Source organism: Narcine bancroftii, chromosome 5, assembly GCF_036971445.1.
Source record: "Narcine bancroftii isolate sNarBan1 chromosome 5, sNarBan1.hap1, whole genome shotgun sequence".
In the NCBI taxonomy this organism is placed as follows: Eukaryota; Metazoa; Chordata; class Chondrichthyes; order Torpediniformes; family Narcinidae; genus Narcine; species Narcine bancroftii.
The window spans coordinates 169441109-169457183 of NC_091473.1; the positions used below are offsets into that span (position 1 = coordinate 169441109).

Genomic DNA, 16075 nt, shown 5'->3' on the forward strand with positions numbered 1-16075 from the left:
ACTGAACAGTGCAAGCCAGGAAGCTGGTTGGAAACTTATGAAAAGTTCCAGAGCAGTGGATGGCTGGAAGTGCTATCTGTCTGATATTTCTCTTGGAATAAGATGAACAGAATGGAATTCTGTGGTGGTAGCCTGAAGAAAAAGGTTAACATCTGGAAAACCCTGATGGGGCAAGTTTCATCAGCGAGACATTGAGGTGACTAATGGTCCTCAGTTGTGAAAATTCTGGAACAACAAATCTCCCTCTGCAAACCCTACAAGAACCTTCCTGAGTGGTAAACATTTACCTTTCGAGCACCAAAGCCCGTTAAATTCTGTACACAGTATAGGAATTTCCTGCATCCAGAGAACTTGGAAGAAGGAGAAGTGAGATTGGACTGTTACCCAAAGAATTTTTCTTAAATTTACACACACATTACATACATGTGCGCTTAGAATTAGAAGGGGGTTAATTTGGGTTAGTTAAGTATAGAGATAAGTTAAAGTTTGATTCTGTTTTCATGTTTAAAGTTGATTAAAAATAAATTTAAAAACCACTTGTCTTGGTGAATGTCTATTGCTTCTGGGTTTTAGGGTCCTTTGGGCTCGTAACATCAGCCCACTTCCCAAAACCAGGAGGATCCTATTGTAATCTCAGAGTACCTTCATTTCTCTCCACAATACCACCAATTAGGACATAGACGCAAGCAAAGACTGTCTGGACTCGTGGGTCATCAACAAAATTGGAAAATCCAAGTTTCAAAGGTGTCAACTAATCATCACTGAACTTAAAATAGATGGAATAATTTCTCTGTGAATACACTTGAATTATCTCATTAATTCAGCAAGTGGGGAGACATAGAAGAGATCTTGTACACACACTTGAAACAATCCTCCAGTGAGGAAATACAAGGTCAATGCAAATTGGACCACCATGGAGAGAATAGTCCAGCAGGAAGGCAGCCGCATGGTCTGAAGCGATTTGGTCATGTCTCCTAACATCTGTAGTGTTCCTTTAAATGGTGGGGGGTTGGCGAGGGAGAGAGAGGGAAGCAACAAAACAGACAGATGTTCTCCGGGGTCATAGAAGATCATTTTACAAAAGTAAACTGGCTCTTATCAACTCCACTTTAAGATGGATCCCTGGCCAATAATGTACTAAACAGGGCCCCACTTCTGATAACAGACGTGTGCTTCAGCCAGATAATGGCATGAGCATGGTTGAGACTGCACCAGCATGTGATTAATTTTGGAAAAGAATGCAAGTTTGGTCTAGAGATACAACTAACTTTTGTTTTACAACATTTCCCAAGTCAAGTTTCACCACTCCCAGGAAGTTTAGTGTTAGATGTTCAACACATTATTGACAACTAATTACACTTTAAAAAATGAAAAAGTTAGAATCAAACTAATTACTCATAATGTATAATCAAATTTACTGAGGAAAATTAAATAAATGGAAAATAAGTGGAACTGTTTTTATTAAACTTGGCTACAGCAGATGGTTTCCATTTCAATGATTATTATCATTAAAATAATTATCCCATCATAATGCAATCTCCTGATAGAAATCCAAATTCATCTTCCTGCTATTACGTTACAATCAGAAGAACACAATGAGTTATGCATAAACAGATCTTCTATTTTAGTGCTAAGCCTGGGATTCTTCAGGCCAGAGACTCCAGCTTGACTCCCAACATGGTGACATTACTACATTAAAGGCATATTTGCAACTTTGGGTCTCCTCAGACATATTTTCACAGAGGATCCCACATCTATAGGCTTACTGCCCCATTAAAGCTTTACCCTCTTCTGGTGCTCACTGATCTTGGGCAGCACAGGCTCATGGGCCATTGCTGTGTCGCGTGTCTCAATTTAAAATCAAAAGTAGCCGAGTGAAAAAAGAACCACTAATCTCACAGCCAGGCAACCGCTTATATTTAGGCTAACACTTTGGTCCACCTTGCATTGCATTTTCTAATCCTGATGCCAACTGTCCCCCAAGAGAGCTGTAATGCTGTTAAAAATAGTTGGTGGAGCTGAGGTTCATCCAGAAACATTAATGACTTGGGGATGAATGGGCACCTGCAGTGTCCCAGTGATCACAATCCAGTCACTACTTTAGATATAATCCTAAAGGATCCCAGGTGCTATGTTAAGATATGGTAGAAAGTGTTTCCATAAAGCTACAAATCTATTCCAGTGTACTTTTCCCTGCTTATATTTTATATTTTCAACAAACATTTCAAATTGATGCATTCCTAGAAACAGAGGAATTGGCTTCTAAATGATAAGGAGCATCTTTTGTTTGCATTAATCTGACATATCAGTGACGGTACTTTTAGGATAAAAGTGTCTTTCTTCAAGGCATCAAACTTAAAAATTGCTGCTCATGCAACGTTAATAGTGGTTTACCAAAGAGTTTCAACATAATAATGCCTACTAATTTGCAGGATGGTTTGTCATTTTTAGTGTGTATAAGTGCAGTGTCTATGGTTGGCTGAGTAACTTCTCCCTGAGCCCAGAAGCCAAGCTGTTGGAGACCTTCTGGGAAGCGTCAATCCAGAAAGAATGTAATCACCTGCCAAAGGGCGATGGGTAAGGAGAGATACAGGAAAGCTCATGTTTGCAGATGCTTGGAACACAGGGTGTTCGTAACCAGAGCTCTGTTTTATCAGAGGATCATTGTGAAACTCTTCATCCAGCCACCAACATTTGTTTGAATATCCATGCAAGAAAACACAAGGTTGTCCATGACTTCAGCACTAATGACAGATACCGTTGACTGGTGGACTGGCATTGCCTCACCTGTTCTCCTGTCCTCTTCAACCTGCTTTGTAAACAGTAGCAGTCACAGAAACAACCACAAGAAAATCAGTGTTGAAGGGTGTGGTGGAACACGGTTCTGTATGCCTGTCCTGGCATGTCCTCACTGGGCTGGGCAGGCTGGCCCGCCTTCTGTATCTGTAGCCCCTCCTAAGATCCCCTAATAAAGGTCAAGAGCCCTAGTCTCCTCCCTCATTCCTGCCTTGGACTTGAGCCAGCAGCATGTAGAGGCACGTCTGGGTCTGCTGATCAATAAAGCCTTTGACTCTTGCTTCATGTCTGTGAGTGGTCTTTGATTGCACCACAATTTATTGATCAGAACTTTAAAGCGCCATGAACTAGGCAATCCTGGAGAAGCTGGAGATCGATCCAAAGGAACCAGAGACCTCTGTAAAGTTTGATATGTAGCTAAACTGTTTGAAGGCCTGCCTGAAGCGACATGAAATCACAGCCGACGGTGATCGGTATGACCTGCTCTTCACAGCAGTGGGCCACTGAGCGTACCAAATAATTTGCGACTGCACTGCATACAGAGAGCCAATGGCACTACTCCGACAGCAGTATGAAGCCCCAAAGAACACGATGTATGCACACTTCCATCTTGGTTCCCGACACCAGGGTCCGGGTGAGTCGGGTGACGAATTTGTGAGGGCCATGCGGGAGCTGGGATGAGACTGAGGGTACTGGGACATGACAGCAGTGACCTATCAGGAGGAGCTCATCCATGGTAGGGTTATCACTGGATTCTATTCCCATCAAATACAGGAACAACTCCTGGAGAAAGGTGATCGGTCCCTTCAGAAAGAGGAGCTGATGGCCCGAGCAATGGAGACTGCTTAAAAGAACACAAGGCCAACTCAGCAGGCCACACGGCACCTCATGGGGAGAACAGGCGGTGCCATCTTGGGACTCAGGGCCCCTGACAGTCACTGCCGCCACCGAACACACAAAGGGCAACTACTGTGGCCACAGCAAACACCCATGAAAGTACTGCCCGGCCATAACGCGACCTGCTCGAACTGCCAGAGGAAAGGACACTATGCCAGGGTATGTCATTCTAAGCCGCTCTCTACCAGTGTTGCATATGGACCACAACCCACATCACCATCCCACTTCCGTCGTCATTTCCAGTTGCTGAGAACCAAACTTCCAAGCCAAGGGCGCAATGACACGGAGGGGTGTCAAATCCGGCTTCACTTCCGGACTCCTCTGCATGCGATCCATGGGGACGGCCATCTTAGCAGCAGCCAACCCACCGACATAGCAGCAGCGATTTGGACAGTGAGCTAACATTGGCTTCCATCGTGCTGGACCAGAGTAGACCATACTAGCTGGGTTGATCGATGATGGACATTGAGGTAAACAGTCACATCACTGGCTGCCTGTTCAACACGGTAAGCACCAATAGCTTCATACACCAGGGCATGGCCGAATGTTATACCCTGACCATGACCCCAGCCAAGTGCAAGGTAACACTAGTCTCCAAATCAGTCTCTGTGGAAATCCATGGGAGATGCACCGTGACCCTAACCGTGGTGGGCACCAAATATAAGAATTTCAGACTGCTGCGCCTCTGCGCACCCATCATATTGGGGCTTGATTTTCAGTGCCAGCTTAAGGGCATGCTGATGCAGTTTGATGCCCCCCCCTCACCATCAGTAATAACCAATTCCGGGAGCCCCCTCCTCTCCCCCCGAAGAGGCCTAATCACTCGCATGAATGCTGGGCCGGGCTCCCAACCTGCGTGCTGGCCACATTTCGAGTCCCTCATCCCAAACTCCAAACCTGTGGCCACAAAAGAAGGTGATACAGCCTCAAGGACAGGGATTTCATTTAGACGGAGCTGAAGCAGCTGCTAGGGGAGTGCATTATAGAACTGAGTAACAGTCCTTGGAGGGCGCAAGCAGAGGTGGTGAAGAGTGGGGAGAAGTACCGGATGATCAGACCATCAACTAGTTCACCTTACTGGAATGATAGCTGATATGGTGAATGAGATCGCCAAGTATCAGGTCTTCTCTTCTATAGACCTCAAATCAGCATATCACCAAATCCTGATTTGCCAAAAGATTGGTCATAGTCAATCTCTACCATTTCCTACAGGTCACATATGGCCTCATGAATGGGATGTCAATGTTCCAAAGGGAAATGGACCACATGGTGGATGACAAAAGACTACATATCCATATCTGGACAATGTCACTATCTGTGACCATGACCAGAAGGAACACAAGAACCTGTAGAGGTTCTTGGCCACCGCAAAGGACTTCAATCTCACATATAAGAAAAATTACATGTTTAACACCAAGCGGCTGGCAATCCTGGGGTACGTGGTTGAGCATGGTGTCATCGCTCCCAACCCCGAGCGCATGCGGCTCCTTCTGGAATTACCTCTGCCACAGAATCCCAAGGCTTTAAAAAGGTTCTTGGGGATTTTCTTGTATTATGCCCAATGGATCCCCAACTATACAGACAAGGTCCAACCCCTAGTGAAAACCACTACCTTCCATCCCTCAGTGGAGGTCCATAAGGCTTTTGAGGGCATCAAGGATAAGATTGCCAAGGCGGCGATGCACGCCATTGATGAATCCGTCCCGTTTCAAGCAGAAAGTGATGCCTCCGACTTCACTCTGGCCGCCACACTGAACCAAGCAGGCAGCCCAGTGCCATTTATTTCCCCACACCCTCCAAGGCATTCCACCATCGAGAAGGAGGCACAAGCTATATGCGCCACTGGAGGCATTACTTGGCTGGGAGACCATTCACCCTGCTGATGGACCAGAGAGCCGTCGCTTTTATGTTTAACAATAAACAGTGGGATAAAACCAAAAATGACAAGATCATGAGGTGGAGAATTGAGTTGTCCACCTACTATTATGAGATCTTGTACCAGCCAGGCAAGCTTCAATGAGCCACCCGATGCCCTGTCCAGGGGAACCTGCACCAGGGTGCAAGTTGATCACCTCCATGCCCTCCACAATAGCCTCTCCCAGGGTCACAAGGCTCTACCATTTTGTGAGGGCCTGTAACCTCCCCTACTCAGTGGAGAATTTAGGGAGCTGACTCGGAATGCAAATCATAATTTTACAGACCAGAGAGAGCCCAACTCTTCAAGGCCACTCGCCTCTTCAAGCATCTCAACATGGATTTCAAGGGGCCCCTCCCGTTCATGAATCAGAGCATCTACTTCCTGAGCATCGTGGATGAGTAGTCACATTTCCTATTCGCCATCTCCTGCCATGACATGACCACATCCATGGTCACTAAAGCACTCTGCAGAGTATTCACTCTGTTGGGTGCCCAGTTATGTTCAGAGTGAGCAGGGATCCGCATTTATGAGTGAGGAGTTGAAGCAATACTTCCTTTCCAGAGGCATAGCTAATGAGCACAACCACCAGCAGGAACGGGCAGGTGGAGAGGGAGAATGGCACGATTTAGAAGGCAGTCCTTTTGACCCTCGTCAAAAAGGATTCCCGTATCCCAGTGGCAAGAGGTCCTTCCAAAAGTGCTGCATGCCACCAGGTCCCTACTTCACACGGCAACTAACGCAACGCCACATGAAAAATTGTTCTCCTTCCCTAGGAGGTTGGCATTGACTCTGGGGCTGGTGCTTCTCCGAGAGCATATTAGAAGGCACAAGACAGACCCACTGGGCGAGGAAGTGCACCTCCTGCATGTGAGCCCCCAGTATGCACTGGTAAGGTACCTGGATGGACAGAATAATAGTGTCCATCCAGGACCTGGTGCAAGCAGGGGCCCCGGCATGGGAGGTGCACCCAATACCCCCGGGTAGTGACCAGTTGGCTCCCAGAGATCACCAACATGGCCCTGAGTGTTCCCTCCCACTGGAGCGTCGTTCCCCCCAACTGTTACAAATTCCCCACCCCCTACAGATCCTGTAGCCACAGACACTGTTCAGCCCTCCAACACCAGCCAAGCAAACAAGCCTCCGTTCCACTGGAACTAAATATACAGCCAGCAGTGCTTTGGAGATCTCAGCGCCAAATAAAACTGCTGGAGCGATTGAACCTTTGAACTGTATGGACTACAAGACTCATGCTGATGGACATTGCCCTGCATCACCCCACCGGAATTAATTCCAAAAAGGAGGGTGAATGTGGTGGAACATGGTTCTGCGGGCATGTCATCACTGGCCTGGGCAGGCTGGCCCACCTTCTGTACCTGTAGACCCTCCCCATAAGATCCCCTAATAAAGGCCGAGAGCCCTGGTCTCCTCCCTCATACCTGTCTTGGACATGACCCAGCAGCATGTAGAGGCAAGTCTGGGTCTTCTGATCAATAAAGCCTTTGACTCTTGCTTCATGTCTATGAATGGTCATTGATCATGCCACAATGGGCTCAAAGATGCTGAGAAGATACCCATTCTCAGAATGCACCTCAAAGTCAACTTGATTATCCCCAAATAAAAAGGACCATAAATTAGTAACTCTGGAGAAAGTCATGAGCTCTCTACCAACAGTTAACATGGCAAGAAACTCCAGAAGCTAATTAACAGTGACCTCAAGGTCCTTGATTCAAAAATTAACCATGCCAATGGAAACACACAGCTCTGCAGGGGCTTGAAGATAAACTCCACCACAAAACCTCTGAACTAACAAGCAGATGTTGGTTGGGAAGAGTGCAGAAGGTCCAGAAACTCATTGATAATTACACATGCAAGAGTTTTTCAAATCTTTCAAAAATGTCTTTAGTTCAGACACCCAAGATCTATTCTACAGAGCAATAAACAAGAACCAATTGTTCAGAGACAGGACACTTCAAAGAATTTTTCAAAGATGATTCTGACCTTGACATACCAGCCTTTGATTCACTCCCACAGCAAACTATCCGTTCCAATTACTTCAGTGTCCAATATCCACAAGAAGTCTTTTTTAATGTTTTAATTATGCCTGCTTCTACCACTTCCTCTGGCAGTTCATTCCATATGCATACCAGCCACCGTTCCCTCGAAGCTGTGTGCCTGGTCACGCGCGCACAGATGTTTTGCAACACAAAGTAAATGAATGTGTGCACAAAAGGCCAGTTACCTAAAATAATGTAGTAATTAATAATGACACTTATTGAAAATGATCTATTGGCTAACTGTTTCTGTTAACTAGTTAGTTGGTTTTTCAAATACCACATTTGCACATCATTAATCTACATCACTTCACCTTTCCTTTTCCGGTTTGAACAGCTGCTGCATGGCTGCAGTTATGTTTGGCAGAGAGTGCTCATATTGTAAATTTTACAAAAATCTGTTTCAAATTGTGTAGATAGCTTACTGTCCCAAAAAGACAGATGATCCAAATACTCCCGTGGACTACACTCAATCAATCATCTCAAAAGTTAATGGTGCCATCAAGTTCCCCTTACTAGCCAACACTCACTCTGAGTTCTGCAAGAACTATTCAGCTCCAGCCTTGGTCTGAACGAAGATGAAATAGCTCAAATCTGGTAGGGAGCTGAGAATGAATGCAATTGACATTATGTCAATACTTGATTGAGTATGGTTTCAAGGGCCTCAGTAAAGTTCAATGGAAATTCTGTAAAACTGTCCGAGGGCTGTCATGTTAAGCACAAAGCAAGATGGCCGCGGTTGTTGCACATTAATCTTCCCAGCCTTGGAGATGATTTGCATGTGTTTTCAATCCATTCAGCAAGCAAGATTTGACCAATTATGTTTAAAATTTAAAAAAGAATCTCCTGGAGGAACTCAGCGGATCAGCAGTAAAAGAATTGTTGATGTTTTGTGTCAGGGCCCTTCCTCAAGACTTGGAAAAAATTCACTTTAACATTTGATTAAAATTAAGAAGCACATAATAGTATTTGGGGTATAACAGTGACACAACTGTAGCTACTGCCTTACCACTTCAGTATCTCAGTTTGTTCCATATTGCGGGCCCTATGTGAAGCTTGCATGTTCTCCTACGACCACGTACTTTCTCATCTGCATTCTTGCCAGTGTTCCTGGAGGCTGGGCTATTTCTGTGCAGGTTGGCAAGTACCATTGGCCATTGTAAATTGCATCTAGTGTTCAAGTCAGTGGTGGAATCTGGTAGGAGTTGAGGGGAATGGGGAAGAATAAAATGCTGAATCAGCATAAATGGTCAGCTCGGATTCCATTTTCTGAATTTTGCGCTGCGTTTCCTTCTGACTCTGCGAGTAACATCTTTTTCAGATAAATCATGTTCTGTGGGGTACTGTAAATCTGGCATGGATTGAGAAGTTGTAGTTAGAAATGATTATTATGCAGAATTGCTCACTATTATGTAAAATAAAATCTGTACTTTTCAACCTTACTTCTTTGCTTAAACGTTACATTTTTATTGGGTATAACAGTGGATCAAAAGGTTAACCAGTAAAATCCAGTCATAACACCAAGAAAACATGATGTTAACGTATACCATAATGCACTGTAAAAAATAATAGGATGCAAATGTGCCACACTGAGGTTTCAGATAAAATTCTTCAACCAATAGAGCCTCAGCACATCAGTGAACTGAAGTGTTACTTGCTGGAATTGAATTACTGTATAGAAGCAATTACTTTTCATTCAAAAGCCATAATGAGGATACATGTCGTAAGGCAAATCATCATCAGGTTCTGTGAATAAAAGGCTCTCTGTACAAAACATCTGTACATCAATTTAGGTTTATTCAAAAAAAAATGTGGCAAAACCAAATTCTTTGGCCAGCATCTATGCTTATTTTTAAATTGCACATAATAAACATAATTTCTTTTGAATATATTTCATGAACAAATAATGCATTACTTAAAATTTTTGTAGTTCATTTTCTCAGCATAATTAATTGCGGAAGTTGGCTTGCTTTTTAAATATGAATAACTATGGCATATGGACTATGAAGATTGAGGAAAAGTAATTAGAAATTCTCTCATTCTCTCGACGAATCATCAATCACATTTGATTTTTTTTTTGACATTTGGTTTTGAGTTCCTATTCACCAAGTCCTACATACATTTCATGTTTTCTGTTCAGATTATTACTAACTTACATTTATCCACATTAAATTCCTTCTACGTTCTTTTGCATTAATTTAGTTTTGGATTACTTACAAATGCAATAAAAATGTATGTGTTTAGAAATATTATGAATACACCAACAAACATCTTTGTTTCGATATCTGTGGAATTGATTTGTAATTGTCTCAAAACAACATTGTTTTGCTGTATTTTTATCCAATTTATTTTCAACCCCATTTGGCATAATTCTGTACCATAATTTCCTTTAATCTTCGCTAAGCAAGTGAAACAAAATTCAATTTGTATCTAGAACTGACAATATGGAAAATAATATAATATTTAATGTATTCAATACGAATTAGAAACCAAGGTTAAATCTTCTCCCAATATACGAAGAACTGTTATTCTTGGCACAAACCTCATCTGTTTCATTTAATTTTCGTTATTTCTAAATGCCTTCCAAGCAATTTAATTTTACAATCTGAATCTGACCGAAAATGTGTACGACGTGTACTGTTGTCATTTAGCATGCGGATGAGATTCAGTGATATGGGCTTGATGCTGAGAAGCTCAAAAGACAATTTGTGTTTGTTCAACCAAATCTTAACACTGGAGAGACTTTTTTCAGTGCTTTTGAATTTTTTTCGTAGTAGACCAGTTGGTGACAGAAAAAAAAGTGAGCAAGGCAAGCAAAAAAGATAGATGATATGGGTAATACTAATAGCAACTCGCTGTCTGCCTTATGGCAGGCAGGCAGAAGGCAACTTTGCGTAATATTACATTTTCTGTATTATTACATACAATAAAGGAATATTGAAATATTTCAAACAGTAGATGAATGGAGTAAATAATTTTAAAACGCAAGAGTCAGAAAGAAAGATTACGATGAAGATGAAAATAATAATTAACATTCAAAGGAACAAAAGGAGAAAATAAAAATTCATGCTTCCCTCTCTTTTTGAGCAAGTCTTGGTTGTTCGGACTCAGTAAAATGCAATCCTGTCCTTTTCCCTCCACCCATTCCTCGAGTGCCTGATGATGTCACAGGGTACACTTTTTAAGGAGCTGAGGCTGACCAGGAATACTTCTGGAATGAAAGGTCTGTGTTTACCTTTTTTTTTAGCTTTATTGTCAATTTATGATTAAGCCGTCTTAACATTTTCAAAGGTTCACAGACTCCCTATCATTTTTTGCTGTCTTTCCCGAGCTTCCTTCACCCAGAGGGAGTTACATAGCCCTGCTTGGGAACCACAGTTATAAAATAGTGGTTCATATTTTCAATCAATAACTGAAGAGCGCAAAACAATCATGTTGCTACTGGCTTACTATTGTGAGTTATGAAACGAACACGTTGTGATGTGTAACTGATAATTATCAGTTTGGAATAGTACCAAACTGAAAAGTAATATAGGGAATGAAATTGGTCCTGATAGTCATCCCATTAAGACCCAATTTTATTTTCCAGAGTGGGGCAGAGGGAGATAAAATTGTACAAAGGTAAAGTGAAACAGATGTTGCAGTAATAATGATAACAAAATTATCGCTATTCTCCATGAAATTGACAGTAACTTTGGAATTTAAAGCAGATCTCCTAAAGTTGACCATATAGCAATTATCTACAGGCCATACTGTCTGTGACTTCTCCATCACAATCAAGGGTAATCTGTAGAACTAATGTGAATTTAACAGTGCCCTCTGAAAAATCCCCATAAATGTTAAATTCATTTAAGATATAGTCTGGCTGCAGTTTTAACATCATATTACGTTATAATGTAGCAAATCAATTCACACTAAATTGCTGACTTCACTTACATTGTAGCGGCTACTACGGTAGAGCTACTAAAGAAATACAAACTCATGCCAGAGGAGTCAACTCAAGATTGGTTAATTAAAGCTTTACAAGTGGCTTTTATTCCCTGCTTGTCCAGACTCCACGGGAGAAGGTGGGACCTTGTTAAGGGATGGTTGCTGGTCCACGAGACCAGCAGGTTTAAATTGAGACTTGTTAAGGTCCCGTGCCTTTCAGCAGGGGATACCGCTAGCATGCCAGCCCTTGCGTAAGTCCGTGCACTGCACCAATGGTGGCAGTTCGCATTACCATGCTGAGCGCCCGTTTGGCCCACTACACAGCTGCTACATCACCCTCCCCCCGAATCGTCACCATAAATTACAACGCCAGACATGCACATCTTAGGCGGACGCTTACGTCGTCTGGGCTGAGGGCACTGAATGGGTGTAGTAGGGTCCATATGGGCAGGCTTAAGTCTGTCTATGCTGAATAGTTGTGACTGTCCCCCAAGGTCCAAGGTATACATGACTCCGTCTCTCTTAATGATGTGGAATGGTCCTTCGTATGGTTTTTGTAACGGTGCCCCTGGGACCTGTCTACGAACGAATACGAAGTCAGCGTTCAGGAGTGATTGGGGCACTTGTTGTCTAGGGTTGCCGTGCCAGTTGGTAGAAGTCAGCTTGCTGTTAGCAATACCACTGCAGAATTGTTGAAGGACATCCAGGTCAGAGTTGGCTGTGAAATGAACATCTCCCGGAACCATAAGGGCCACACCATACACCAACTCTGCAGATGATGCAGACAAGTCTTCTTTTGGAGCCGTGCGTACCCCCAGCGAAACCCATGGTAGCTCATTGACCCAGTTGGGGCCAGTGAGTCGGGCCTTAAGCGCAGATTTAAGCTGTTGGTGGAAACGCTCCACCAGGCCATTGGACTGTGGATGGTATGCCGTGGTGTGGTCCAGCTGTGTTCCACAAAAACGTGCAAGGGTAGACCATAATGCTGAAGTGAACTGTGGTCTGTGGTCCGAAGTAATGTGCATAGACACACCAAATCTAGCGATCCAATTCTGGATGAATGCTCTAGCACACATTTCAGTATCACTGGCTGGTAATGGGATGGCCCCTGGCCAGCGCGTGAAGTGGTCTACCACTGTTAGAATATACTTCATGCCCTGTGACACTGGTAATGATCCGACCAGGTTCACGTGTACGTGCTCAAACCTCCTACATCCTGTCGGGAAAGGCTGAAGGGGTGCCTTGGTGTGGCGCTGAATCTTTGCAGATTGGCAGATGCATGTTCATGCCCATTGAGCAATGTCTTTCTTCAGTCCAAGCCATATGAACTTATTTGACAGGATCTTGACTGTTGTCCTGATGGATGGATGTGACAAACTGTGAATGTCATCAAAAAGATGTCCTCCCCTTGACAATGGGACCGATGGTTTAGGATAACCTAATGATACATCACAAAGGAGTCCTGGTCCACTGTGCTGCAGTGCCACCTGATGAATGTCCAGTCCAGTAATGGCTGTACTGAATCCTGTATATCAGGGTCCGTGGCCTGCACCGCAGCCAGTTCAGCAATGTTGATTCCACCTTGAATATGATACACACTTGGTCTAGACAGCACATCCACGACTGGTTTGTCTTTTCCTGAAATGTGCCGTATGTCCGTAGTGAATTCTGAAATGTAGGACAAATGGTGTTGCTATCTTGCCGACCATGGATCTGTCATTTTGTTAAAGGCAAAAATGAGTGGTTTATTGTCTGTAAATGCAGTGAAATGTCGACCTTCCAAGATATAACGAAAGTGTTGTTTAGCTAGATATAATGCCAACAGTTCCCGATTAAAGGTGCTATATTTTACTTCTGCTGGTCTTAAATGGCGACTAAGGGCAGCAAGGGGTTGATAATGGCCATTGATGCACTGTTCAAGAACTGCACCCACAAATGTACCTGAGGCATTGGTGCTAAGCGTCAAAGTAGCTTCAGGGTTAGGATGTGCAAACATTGCTGCCTTGGCCAATGCTTCTTTGGCGGACATAAACACGACCTCTGCCTCTGAGGTCCAGATAATGTTCTTGTGTTTGGTGGAGACTATGTTAAACAGTGGTCACAGGATGTCAGCAGCTCCGGGAATAAACCTGTGATAAAAGTTTATCATTCCCAAAAACTTCTGCAGACTTTTGACAGTGGTAGGTTTGGAAAAGATACGGACGGAGTCTACCTTGTTTGATAATGGGAATATGCCGCCTGCTGTGACTTTGTGCCCTAAGAACTCCATGGTTGATCTGTCAAATTGACGTTTGTTGGGGTTGATTGTCAGACCAAAGTCTCGGAGCCGTTGAAAAAGGCAGCGCAAATGCAGGCGGTGATCTTGCTCATTTCAACTTGCAACAAGGATGTCGTCCAAGAAAATTTATGCAAACTCCAAATCCCTGCCTAGAGCATCCATAAGCCGCTGGAAAGTTGTGCGGCATTCTTTAATCCAAACAGCATTCGAAGAAATTCAAAAAGTCTGAATGGGGTAATACTTGCCGTTTTGGGAATGTTGTCCTCATGAATCGGTATCTGATGATATCCCTTTACCAGATCAACCTTGGAGAATATGCGGCAATGATGTAGATGGGTGGTGAAATCTTGTATATGAGGAATTGGGTACGTGTCAGGTGTAGTGACATCATTAAGCCCACGGTAATCTCCGCAGGGTCTCTATCCACCTGTCTTCTTGGGTGCCATATGCAATGGTGATGCCCAAAGACTGTTGGAGTGTCAAATGATACCCAGCTCTTCCATTGCCATAAACTCTGCCTTTACTTACAGCAGTTTATTAGGTGCAAGACGACGAGCCCTGGCATGAATCGGTGGGCCTGAAGTGTCTATGTAATGAGACATACCATGGGCTGTTTTTGAGGCATTGAAATTAGGATTGAGAATATGGGGAAATTCATTGAGTGGGGCAGCATCGGCATCCTTGTGCAGAGCATGCACCCAAAGCTAGGAAGCTCTCCCCTTGATTCATGCCACTGGGTATGTCTGAAAGGTGGTGGTATGAACCAATTTCCTCCATTTCACATCTACCAGTAATTCATGGGATTGTAAAAAGTCCATACCCAAAATAGGTTGAGCAACAGAAGCTAAGACGTAGTCCCAATAGAATTTGGTCCCACCTATTCCAATTTTGATCCATCGTATGCCAAAGCTGGGAATGGTAGTTCCATTCACCGCTCGAAGAGCCAGGTGTTGTTGTTTATGCGTCATTTCAAAATAGGTTGGCGGGATTAAACTAAGCTAGGCACCTGTGTCTACAAGAAACTTGCGCTTACCCGCGTTGACTTGAAGATACAATACGCCTGTATTTGTGCCAGCTGCCGAGGCCCCTACTGGCAGCCGTCTCTTTCATTTCCCACCTTTTTCCTGTAATAGGTACATGGCTGGACACACTTATGGACATTTTTCCCCCAATGGCAATGGTAAAAACACCACACCCGACGTATGTCAGCACATTCCTCCTTCTTTGATTGGACTGCAGATACAGGAGGCTGGTAGGACGTGGGAGATGTATCTGCTGACTCTTGTGTAGGAGTACGATAGAGCCTGTCAGCCTCCCGTGCTATGTCATGGGGACAGCGGAAATCCATGTTAGCAATGTGTATGGCGACGTGAGCTGGCAGCTTTGATAGCAATAAGGTTTCAAAAATCAGCCAATGAGAATGACCATCCGCCAATGCCAGCATCTCATTCATTCGGTCTGATGGATTCCTGTCACCCAGGCCTTCCACGTTCAAAAGCCAGATGCCGTCCTCGTGCCTTGTCAATTCCAATTTATCCAGAAGAAACTGGCAGAATCTGGTGTCCTGGTTCTCCGCGGGAGGATTGGGAATAAATTCGCTCACTCGAGATGCAGTAGCAGCATCCAATGCACCTACGACATGCCAGAACTTTGTGTCCTCCACCGTTATGCTCCAAAGACGAAACTGGGATTCAGCCTGAATAAGCCAAACCAGAGGTTGATGCGTCCAAAAAGGAGGCAAATTAAGTTCAACTGTGTTAACCGCTGCCGTGGCAGCAGCTGTTGCTGTAGCTGCATCCATTATGACTGGAGATTCAAGTTTCAGTTCAATTTGCAGTTGGGGTCACCAATTGTTGCGGCTACTAAAGAAATACAAACACAAACCAGAGTAGTCAACTTAAGATTGGCTTATTGAAGCTTTAGAAGTGGCTTTTATTCCCTGCCTGTCCAGACTCCATGGGACAAGGTTAAGGGACAGCTGCTGATCCACGGGACCAGCAGGTTTAAATTGAGACTTGTTAAGGTCCTGTGCCTTTCAGCAGGGGACCCAGCTGAACAACATGCCGTCCCTCAGCACTCAGTACCGCTAGCATGCCAGCCCTTAGGTAAATCCGTGCACTGCACTAATGGTGGCAGTTCATATTACTGTGCTGAGCGCCCGCTTGGCCCACTGCAAAGCCACTATAATATCATATTTTCAACTCA

The 16075-nt window shown here is 44.0% G+C and overlaps 1 protein-coding gene across 18 annotated transcripts in view; it reads right to left on the reverse strand.

Moving 5' to 3' along the window:
* cacna2d3a (calcium channel, voltage-dependent, alpha 2/delta subunit 3a) overlaps nucleotides 1-16075 on the reverse strand; it is a 732424-nt gene that overhangs the window by 704950 nt on the left and 11399 nt on the right. Inside the window, exon 3 of one of the 18 annotated variants that reach the window (XM_069939680.1) lies at nucleotides 8672-9013. The exons of 16 other annotated variants lie outside the window; for them this stretch is intronic. The gene's annotated coding sequence lies outside the window, so the exon portion shown is untranslated. Of the gene's footprint in view, nucleotides 1-8192; nucleotides 9014-16075 lie in introns of all 18 variants that reach the window. One more of the 18 variants, XM_069939679.1, reaches the window with a different exon arrangement.